Below are 11,489 nucleotides of genomic sequence, written 5' to 3'. Positions count from 1 at the left end.
GCAGCTGAACAACAGACACTCCTTTCTTTTATTTATATTTTAATTCATCAGGAAATACCCGTATCAGCAGGAAAGGACCTCCGTTCTTTCTTATATTTTTTTTTCCAGGTCTGATACGTCAGTCTCTACCATAAATAGACAAAATTGCTGAGGTAAGGCTTTGGACCTGTAGAAATTGATGCCATTTGAATGTTCATACCCCTTTTCCACAAAGAGTGATTACAGGTCATTAAAGTCTATGTAATCAACCAAGTTTTTTTCATTCCTGCAGAAAATTCTTCTCCTGCAGAATTCCGGAGCCCATCTGCCATCCCAGAGCTCAGCTCACACATCCAGAAGACAACCTAGGTAAAGAAACTTTCAGTCTTCAGTTTGTCCATCAATACACCGCACTTCTTTCTGGTTCCTCTAACGTAAACAAACCACGGTCTCAGCTAAATCCTATCTCCCATATGCATGCTCCCACTGTCAAATTCACCAACCAGGAAAAAACCAAAGACCCCTTCAGCCCCTTCCTACCCACAAGTACCAGAAACCAGTATCTTGCACATTTACACATTTATACTGTTTCTGCGACAAAAGCTAATAACAAGTTGCTACCTATATCAGAGCACTAGAGGTGGTAGACAATCCTGATACTCTGAGAAAGGGGGATTTGCTGGTAGTCCTGGAAAATGACTCATCTAGGTTTAGGGAAAGGGCACTGTTACTTGAGCTGCTTTAAATGTTGTCAGATCTAAACACACTCTCCTCTGGGTCATTGGCATTTTGGTTGTTGAAAGAGGTCAGGGACACAGCAACAAGGTTAGAAAAATGATGCATGGGATCCAAGCTAATATCCAGCATCAGACACTACCCTGTGCATGAAGAGCTTGCTCCAAGAAGTGCTCTGACATCGTAGCACCCACATTTTGGGTAGCTGGGCCCCAGCCTGGAACCCAAATCTGTTCCAAACTGAGGCCCTGGGGGGCCACTTGGTGTCCAGCAGCCCACTGAGTTATTAGTCCTGGTCAAGGAAGGGACAGAAGGGAATGAGTTGAAGAAGACCATGGTGGGGATCAGGGATGGCTGAGACCTCTCCCTGGATATGAGAGCTGAGGGTTTTCTCCCGTCAGGTTGGGGATGGGGCTGTGGTGTCCCATTCCCAGGGAAGCTGTAATATCTGAACTGTAACAGCAGCATCCTGTGGAAGCAACAGGTTTGTGTTGGAAAAGACCTTCAAAGATAATCTAGTCCAGCACTCTTGCTGTGGGCAACGACATCTTTCACTAGTATAGCTTGCTCAAAGCCCCATCCGACCTGACCTTGAACCCTTCCAAAGGTAGGGCATCTATAGTTTCTCTGGAAAACGTGTTTCATCACACTCATTGTACGATACTTTTTTCTTATATGTACTAAAAATCTAAGGTCTTTCAGCTTAAAACCATCACTTCTTGTCCTGTCACTACAGGCACTGATAAAATATCTTTCTCCGTCTTACGTATGAGCTCTCTTTAAGTATTGAAAGGCCGCAAGGTCTCCTCAAAGCTTTCTCATCTCCAGGCTGAACACACTCAAATCTCTCAGCCTTTCTTGATGGGAGAGGTGTTCCAGCTCTAACAGGTCCATGTATTTCTTGTGCTGGGGACTGCATAGCTGTAGGGAGTACTGCAGGTGAAGTCTCAGAAGAGCAGAGTAGAGGGGGAAAATCACCTCCCTAGACCTGCTGACCACACTTCTTTTGATGCAGCCCAAGACGCGATTGGCCTTCTTGGCTGCAAGTACACATTGCTGGCTCATGTCCAACTTTCCATCCACCAATATCTGTGAGCTCATGTCTGAGTAGCTGCTGTTGCTTTTCTGTGGGATCCTGCTCCTAGTGGTGTGTAGCAAGACTGCCTTATGCAGTGCTGTCAGACTGGGACAAAGTGCCCTCAGGATGTACCTGGATCTCCAGGAGCCACATGGAGATTCTAGCTGAGTGTGACTTTGGGGACTAAATATCTTTGAACTTCCAGTGACAAATGACAAAGCCAGTCTTCTTAGTAGAGCTCTTCTCAGTTTTGCTGTTGTGTTGTGCAGGATGTGGATCCAGCTGCGCAACAGGCAGGAGTGAGGCACACGGCCAGGCAGCTCTGGGCATGCAGTCAGCCGACGAAAAGTCTAGATTGAAAGGGAAGTGGCCAGTGAGCTGAGGTATCTCCAGATGTCAACAGTCACTCAGCAATACTCTTAGGATGATGAGCTTTGATATAGTATCAGGTCTGTTCACAAAAGAGTTTAGAAACCAAAATCCTTCTGTGGAATTGGTCACAACCCCAGGGTAGCTTCTCACATGTGAGCCAGGCCACGGGAAGAAGAATTCCCTGCTTGCTCCCTAATACCCTCTCAGTAGTTAGATGACATTTCCTTTAGCTGAAAATAATTCAAGTGGTTTTTTTACTTAGAGTTCAACTGGGTTTGGCCAGTGCTCCCAGGAGGATATAAGTGTACACTGTGTGCTATTCCACAGCTATATAGCAGAAAATACCCATATGTACTTTTATGAAGGTATTGCCTTAAAGGTAATAAAGATATGCCCAATTCTCAATTTTACTTAAGGAAAAGTTACAATTTGTTTACATTTCTTTTCTATGTAGTACATGATGGATATCAGGGAAGATAACTGAAACAATAGTCACAAAAATTCTGAAAAAAATGTGGAAATATTTTATCCTTTATCCTTAAGTGTTGTATGCCACAGTCCCACAATATCCATATGGATATTGAGATCTTAACTGTTACATTACTGTACAACGTTTCTGTACATAATCAACATGCTCTTTGCCAATATATTTCATAGTCCTAAACTCGGGTGACACCTTGTATTGTTACAAATACATTTACAGTGATTTTTCTGCCTTTTCTAATATTCTAGATTATCTGGATTTTTTTTTCAGTCTTCACCTTTACTTAAAGGTCTGCTTTACAGAACTACCCTTTTACTGAGTTGTGTTATCAAATTAAAACTATAGGCAGTTTTGTCCACTGGGGTTGTCTTATATTGTCCAAAGATGACGCAAAGAATTCGAAGTACAAAATAATGAAGAACTTTTGGTTAGCTTATGGAGCCTCACACCATCTCCGCAGTGAAATGGATTTGGAGGGATTAATAACAATTTAAATTTGATGATGTGTACATGCACTCAGGCACAATGTCAAATTCATTTGATTTTCAACCTGCAGAAAGAATAATGTAATTATTTCTGCTGTGCCAGGCAAGTTGAGGACAATACCTGTGTACTGAGTTCATCTAAAATATGAAGGCTTCTCATAAAAGAAACTGTCCCGCTGCCTTTTCATTTTCACACATGTCGGCCTGTGAACTTCTTGCAAAGAGGTCTGTAATCCAAAGTTCTCAATTCTATTTCTTGTCTTCTCAAGTTCACAGATACTGGTGAATTACACTGGAGAAAACTCTGTCTTATGCTATACCTTTGCATTACTGCATTATGGCAGGGAACATTCGCAGATATGGGAAGCCAATCACTTACAAAATATTAGTGGATTCCCTGTCAAGCTTTTGACCTGTGCCAGCTACCCGTCTCCTAAGCAGATTCAAAGTCATAACTGGACAGATGGCATTTTCTGGGACCATTCCCAATACAGTCTGCATCCAGCTTCACCATTCTTGATACAGAAATAGTTTACTCCTATAAGCATAAGCAGTCTTGTGCCAGCTGGTCTGAGTTCCTGGACATGTTTAATTTATTAGTGTAGCTGTAGTGCTCCTGTAGAAAGGTTTGAAGCAGCCACAAAGGTATCTGTCCTTGGGAAAGGAAGGAACTGTTGGAAGAAGCAGCAATACCTTGACGGAATAAAGGAAAGGAGATTAATTTTGCCTCCCTTAACTCTTCTGCCAATGTTTCTATTCCAGGGCTGGACTTCATTGCAGCTGAATCCAAAGCACAGCCAAGTCAAAAAAGAAGAGGCAAAACGAGAGCAGACCCTGGATACAGGCTGTGCTACACAGTAGCAACACACAGGCAAGCCTCTACAGTGTTGACATTCCCATGGAAGAAGGAGGATTTGGGTGTGCTGAAAATAGATCCTCCTTGAGATGGAGGCCAGGCAGCTGTCTCAGTCCCTGCCACCCCTTAAGATATGGCTTCCCCCGCCCCATGTCCTGTGACTGTGAGAATAGGGGCAAGAAGTCACTGCTTAGCAAGGCAGCACAGGTGTAGACTGCAAGGCTATATCCTATTAAGACACCCCACCCAGCACTGCCCCACGTGTTTTTTACTTGCTGCCATTCATCTCATGAACTGGAAACTTTAGCTGAAATAAGTGTGTGGATGAGGAGAAAGTGGTGGAAGTAATACACCTTGTGTAATACCATGTTAAACAACTTCAGGCTCTGTGTAAAGGTGTAAAGCACTTTGCAAGTGTCTTATTTGGAAGCTGAGGATGCATGGGCTGGAAAAATGGGTTGTTGTGACATTTGGAAATTGTCTGAACTGTTCAAAGGGTAGCAATCTGCAGCTGATTAGTAGCTGGCTGGCAGCTGTTAATGAGAACAGGATCTCTGTGGTTCATTATGTAGTCCTTATCATTCTAAATCTTCATCAGTACCCTGAATGATGATACAGGATGCATCTTTGGCAAATTTGTAGATAACAGTAATCTATGGGGAGCAGCTGAACATCACAAACAACGGAGATTCAATCCAGTGAGACCTCTATAAACCTGAGGGTGAGGCTAACAAAAACCTGAAGAAACTCAGTAAGGAGAAGTGTAGTTTTCTACCTAGGGCAGAGTAACAGGGAAGTGTCATAGCCCTGGCCCTTCTGGAAAGGATGTGGGGGTTTTGGAAGATGCTAATTTGAATGTAAGCCAGCAGTGCTTTCTCACTGTGAGGAAAGCAAATCCTATAGTGAGCTGCATCAGGAACACTCTGTCCAACCAACTGAAAGAATTTACTTTCCCTCCTGTACTTGGAGCTGGTGCAGTCACACCTGGAATACAGTGTTGCATTTGGGCTTTGCAGTTCAAGAGGGTTGTGGAAAAACTGGAGAGGATCCAGTGAAGGGCTGCCAAAATGGCCAGTGCACATTACCTGAGTTAAAAGCTCCCAACAGGTAGAGGACAATTACCTGCCTTTACATCTTGCACTATTTCCTATATGTAGCAGTAAAATGAAGCCTTTAAAGAGAGCCACAGGATGGAAGCAGCTGTATCACAGGCAAGAAATCTCTCAGCTGGGCTCCTGCATCCCTATGAGATCTTGGCATAGCAGATATTATGTGAGTGTTTAGGGGAGGTTGTCTCAGCACAGGTGAATCATGAACTTCTATCATCCAAAGTATATTAGAAAACTGTATTTTAGTGGGAAAATGAGGGCACGGGGCTACCTGCTGGAACCTTTCCTCTCAGCTGCTGGTTGCTAGTTACTTTAAGTAAAATAAGATCACACACAAAGAGTCTTTGCCAAAGCCATCAACAGGGCAGGTGGACAGTAGGCCAAAGATACAACCCACAAAGATATCTCATGGGCATTACAAGGAAAAGTCAGCAAGGGTGCCAGGATCCAAGAAGAAATATCTTTCTCCCCATCTCATGGGCAGGTCCTCCCTTCACACCCACATGCACAGTCCTTCCACAATTGCTAGAGTTATTAGGGTCTTGGCTTTAACCAGCTGCTTCTCTCCCAAGCGATGGAATGCTGGAGAAGAGGCAGTCAGAATGTGCTTCTGAACTCTGTGTTTGCAAACTGGCTGCTGGTCAATAGAGAGGCCCCTGAGGAACCTACTAATATGCAGGTGTGAGTCCTGCCTTGGTGTGCCTGGGATGCTTGTGTGGCCAGTCCTATTGCTGCCCCTGGCTGACTCAGTTAGGCTGTGGTTGTCTGGACTATGAGTGGTGAAGACTTGTAGTAGGTATAATCCTGCCTTGCTGGGAAAATTTCAGGTCAAGATATCTGTCCTGATCTGCAATACAGGACGATGAAGAAGGCAATAAAGGAGAATGGAGGATAATTCCTGTGCTTTTACTGTACTGTCAGGGTAACTTGTCAGTCATTCAGTGTTAAAACACATCTTGGACACCAGCATTCAGTAGGTGTTTGTCAAAGTCACTTTATTAAAGAAATTAGTAGGAAATCCCAGCATGAAACAGCTTGGCTTTGTATCTCCTCCATTATGAACAGTACCAGTTGACCAGAACAGAATGTCATCAGTTTTCCTGCTGCCCTGTGACAGACAAACCAGCTAAGTATTTTTGTTTTAAATGACTGGCTTTTGTGTGCTGCTTCATGAGGAAGCAACAAAATATATGACGTGCTGTATGACACTGCAGTAAACACAACACTCCCCCATCAGTTCGGAAGTAAGATGAGAGCACAACAGTGAAGAGTGACTGAAAATAAGGGTTCAGAGCATTAGCAGAAATCATGTGTGCTGTGGGTTTCCCAAACAGGCATAGTGATGTTGAGTGCACCAGCTGTGGTACTTTGGAAACTGCTGGGGAGCACTGGCATCTCTGGTGACACCTGCTCTGAAATATTCTGTACCGCCCCAGCCATGCACATTCTGAAATTACTGACTCAAGCTGTATGAGGTACAAAGAGAATTGGTGAGACCACAGGGACACAGGGAAATAGGGAAGTTCCCTCGAGGGAGGAGCCTGGAAGAGTTCGACTTAGCAAAGCCTTACTACTGCAGAGTGCAGGCTGAGGTGACAACAAGCACTGTCAATAAATCTGCAAAACTCTCCCAACAGCTCTTGTCTAGGGCAGCAAAGCTTGGGTCCACTCCTGGAGATTCTTGCTGGGTTCCTCTTTGATCTCCCACTCAGGGAAATCGAAGCTGTGAGTGAGCTCCCACACTTGCAAATGATGATGCCAATGCCCAAGAAAACAAGAGCTGCATCCAAGAGAGAGGAAAGTAGGAAAACATAATCCACCTAACTCTTCCTTTCTGAAAGGACAGGCATAAGCTTATTGAGACAACTGGAAGAGGACTGTGGTGCCTGTGCTGTGCCTAAAATAACAAATACTGCCATTGTGGTATGTGATCACCAGGGACCAGGGATTTGTGACCTGTCCTGACAGGAGACAAGACACACTTGAGTTTCAACTGACCTCACACAGGAACTGCTCACCAAACTCCTGCTCAGCCCCAGAGCCAGGGCAATGTACTCTGCAGGATGACCATGTCTACCCGGTTGTCACACATTCATGCCACCATACTTGCTCCAGCCAGTCTGATACAGCACTTTGCTAACCCTTCAACAACCCCAAGGGAAGTTGAACATGTCTCAGGCCTGCCATCAGTCCCACCCATTCAGCTCCTTCTCTCTCCATGATGTGCCAGCACAGTGTCCCTCCTCCAGAGCTGCTCCTTTGTTTCTGGGCCTTGGACAGTGCCCAAGAGACACTGACAAGCCACCCACTTGTTTTCAGATGGAACAGATCCTTACAAACAATCCTATGGGGTGTTGCCTCCCTGGGCTCTGTCTCCGTCACTCCACATCGATGACTTGCCAAATTCAAAACCAATGGCAGTCTGGAGCCAGTACCACCAGGCACAGCACAAGCTGCCTTGCTCAGACAAGAAGAAGGCCCCAGCTGGCCCTGGCTCCAGCAGCTTTGCTGAAAGCCCTGCTGGTGTGTCCCCATTGCCCATAGGAGCCCCTGAGTGGGATTTTCTCAGCTGTGAGCAGGCCCAGCTATGCTGTGGTCCCATGTCAGCATCTGAACCCAGGGCGCATCCAAGGCTGTGGCTCGATGGATGCCTGTTCAGCCTGTCTGTGCAGAGAGGTGTCCTCCTTCCCAGGGACCAGAGTGTGCCTGGGCACCAGGGCAGCAGCACCAGGGCTGCAGGTTCCCCATGTCATGGCCTCTTCGCCAGGTGCTGACTCCAAGGGGACCTACCTGCCTTGCTGCTGCATGTTGGCTGGTGGTGATGGGACACAGCAGTTGCTTTGCATCAACCCAAAGGCCAGCCCAGAGCAGTGTCTCCCTGGCAGTGGCTGAGAGCATCGCTGGTGTCTGAGGCTGAAAAAGTACAGGAATTATGAGAACAGACAGATGCACTGAGGCTTCCCCGAACTCTGCCCCATTCCTGTTGTGCTCCTGGCCCAGGCACATTCCAATCCCAACGTGTTTGTTGTGTGTGGAGTCAGGAGTCTGTCCCTGGCTCTCCCCGCATGGGTATGTATTGCAGCTTTTTGAATGAATGGAAACATTCAGTAGCTACTGCCTTGATGGTAGGGAGCTGTGAAGATTAATTATGAATGGTTTGAAGAATATGTGACACTAAATTATCTCCAAAGGATGATTCTTCTCATAATGGAGGTACCCTCTGAGTCCGTGAATATCCTCTCCAGACATTCTGTTTTTCTGACCCTGTAACAGGCTGAAATGAGACAGAGAACTGTTTCTACTGCATCACACATGAGCTGTGCAAGTAACTTCTTCAAATTGATGTTGCTGGTTTGGAAGGACCAAATGAGATCTGATTTAATGTGGACATCTGCATTGCCTTGGCCAGAGGAATTCTGTCAGTGATACATTCCTAGGGATGCCAGACCAGATAGCTATTTTTGTGGATGGTAATTTCATTGCTCCTTGGGGTTGGGTTTCAGTAACGTGGAGCTTGTTCACTGACTTGCTTCACTGACACCTTAAAATTTGAGAGGAAGGTTATACTGTGTAGGGAGTCAGTGTAGCATTTGACTCTGTCAGCTGCACAGAATATATGATCTGTGCCTATAATAAGAACACAAGGATTTACACAATTCAGGGCATCAGAAATTCAAGAAGTTCCCTGAATTTTACCGTGGAAGATTTCACACAGCGATGCGCTCCATGCTTAGATGTGTCCTGCTCTCCCTCCATTGTAATGTTACCAAGCAGTTCCCAGAGCTTTTGGAAAAAGAAGACAGTGAGTAGGGGTGTAGTTTGGGAAATCTATCCCTACAGCAGTGTGAAGAAGAATGAGCCTTCGCAGAGATGTGCTAGGTCCCCATGCTGTGAGGCTGGACTCTTGTGCTCTCTTCTGATGTTATCCCAGACCCACTGAACAGGGAGGACTGGAAACACCTGGGACCTCACTGCCACACCCAGTCCCTGTCAGCCTTGGGGCGGAACAGCAGTGACATGATTCTTCTAAGAGGAGGGACGGAAGGGAAACCTGGGCCAGAGAGGGGTCTTGGAGCTGCTTTGCTGCTCTGGTCCAGTGCAGCTAATGTAATATACTCTCTCCAGAGTATGAAGCATCCCTGATAGTGTGTCAATTTGACAGACTTTTCCCTTCCAGAAAAAAATGTTGGTCCCCTTTCATGACAGGACAGCCCTGTTATGGGTCAGCCCATAGCTGTAGGGAAACAGGACTGTTGATGGTGCTCTGCATTTAGCTCACAGAGGGTGCTGGGCGTCCACCAGTTCACTCTCACCAGAGCAGCAGTTCCTTCATGTCCTCAGCTGAGATGCTCATGGCAGTCCTGCCAGCAGAAAAGGGCTTGTTAACATGCCCAGGAAACAACCCACACATGCAGTGGCTAGTTGGATTGTTTGGGAAGAGCCTAAGAGGCATGGCATCTACTAAACACTGGATTATCTGCATAGCAAGGAAGTTTGGCTGCTGCTTTCAGTAGAGCATTCATGGCTTTTCTGATGCAGGTCAACAAAGTGTTAGGCATGTGCAGGCAGAATGTGATTCCGCTTTTAGCGTCACAATCAATGAGTACAATGTCGCATGAATGAACCCTTTCTGTAGCACATATTGTATAGCCTCCAGCAAGCAGCTCATCCAGAAGAGAATGCAGGTGGGTGCCAGAGGGTAGAGGGAGCAGCAATCTCCTGCTAAGAACATAAACAAAGAGAAGCAAAGTCAAACAAAGAAAGAAACAAAAACAAACAAAAAACACCACAAAAACAACAACAAAACACCAAACCAACAAAAAACTAACCAACCAAAACCAAAAAACCCCACAACAAACAAGATGAAAAGCCACCAACAGTTGGTGTAATATTCCCACCCCTTGTTATAAATTCAGTATTTAGAAGTTACATGGTTCTTCCCCAAGCAATTCTCTAAGCATTAGAAATGTTTGGCATGTTATGTAAATTTCTGCTAAATGCTTTCTGTGATTCTGTGGTGCTATTGTTGAGTGGGGATTTTGGCATATTAATTTGCCTAAATAATAATAATACAGTTTCTGCTCTACGAATCTGGCCAAACAGAGAAATTTGACAAATATCCCTGTCATTGAATTGTTATCCATGACACTGCCAAAAGTTCTTGAGCAGAAGGACATTGTACTCCTCACAGTCAAGATGGGACAAAAAGATCGTCGAGCTTAAAGTTAAAGGCAAGAGTGCTGTCACTTGGAAAACAGACAGGAACACATAATGATACACTTTCCCAATCTGTCTGTATCAATCAACATGTCTTACAATCAATTTTGTAATCTAATCGGGTCTCAAACTACTACTAGTTACAATGAAGAACAATATAGGAATGGAGAAAAATTTATGATCTGGTGCTCACCACTGCAATGACAAGAAATTTATGGTATCTTTCCAGTTCTGAATTTCTATAAAATGTATTTGTTTGCCTCTAAAATTCTCAGAAGATGGATCTAGCATATAGGTGTTTGAGGATCAGAAATGTACCTCAAATTCTCAAAATGAATTAGCATATGATCATTCATTTTACTCCCAACATTTTCCTTCAACCTAAAGAGATTTTTTTCCTCATTTTTTTTCCTTGGTAGAATTATACAAATAAATCCATCTTGTATCAGCTTCATCTTGCTAGGCTAAACAATCCAGTCTATTCAGGTCACTCATCATGAACTGGTCCATCTATTCTCATGGCCATTTTAACAATTCTGAGCTGCACTTGTTGCAGATAAGAATAAGTGAATCTTTCTCTACTGTTTCATCAATTCTTGTTTTATTGAGATGGCTCTTTATGAGAAACACATTTTCCGTATTCTGCAGTACAGCTATTATGGGGGTTTCTGGTGTTTGTTTAGGGGCTTTTTGGTTTTGCTTTTGTTTTTTTTATTTGTTTGTGGTGTTGGTTTTGGTTCGTTTTGGTTGGTTTTGGTTGGTTTTTTCTGTAGTTGACTCCCAGTTTGACAGTTTCACATGACCATAAAATGGCATAAATAACCTCTCGGGCTGGAAGGATCAGAGCCACATTTCCCCCTTCACAGGAAGGTGTCTGTCTCCAGTGCAGGCAGCAGAACTGACATAGTGGTAGAAGTTGCCGTCTTCCAGCTAGATCCACATGCAGCAGCAAGGGCAGACAAGAAGGAGCCAGAGGCACTCAGTGTAGAGAGGAGGGATCTAGTTTTTAGTTCCTATTCTTTCAACTATACACACATATCCCATCTACAGTTATGGAAAAATATGAAACAAACATGTAGCACAGGTTTTAACACTGAAAGGCATTCTGAAGGTCATCTGAGCTATATATCCTCAGCTATTTTTTATCAATTAACACTGTTTCAGAATTTAAATT

Source organism: Caloenas nicobarica, chromosome 18 (assembly GCF_036013445.1).
Source record: "Caloenas nicobarica isolate bCalNic1 chromosome 18, bCalNic1.hap1, whole genome shotgun sequence".
Lineage (NCBI taxonomy): Eukaryota > Metazoa > Chordata > Aves > Columbiformes > Columbidae > Caloenas > Caloenas nicobarica.
The sequence above is the reverse complement of the archived record's forward strand: the minus strand, read 5'-3'. Positions refer to the sequence as shown.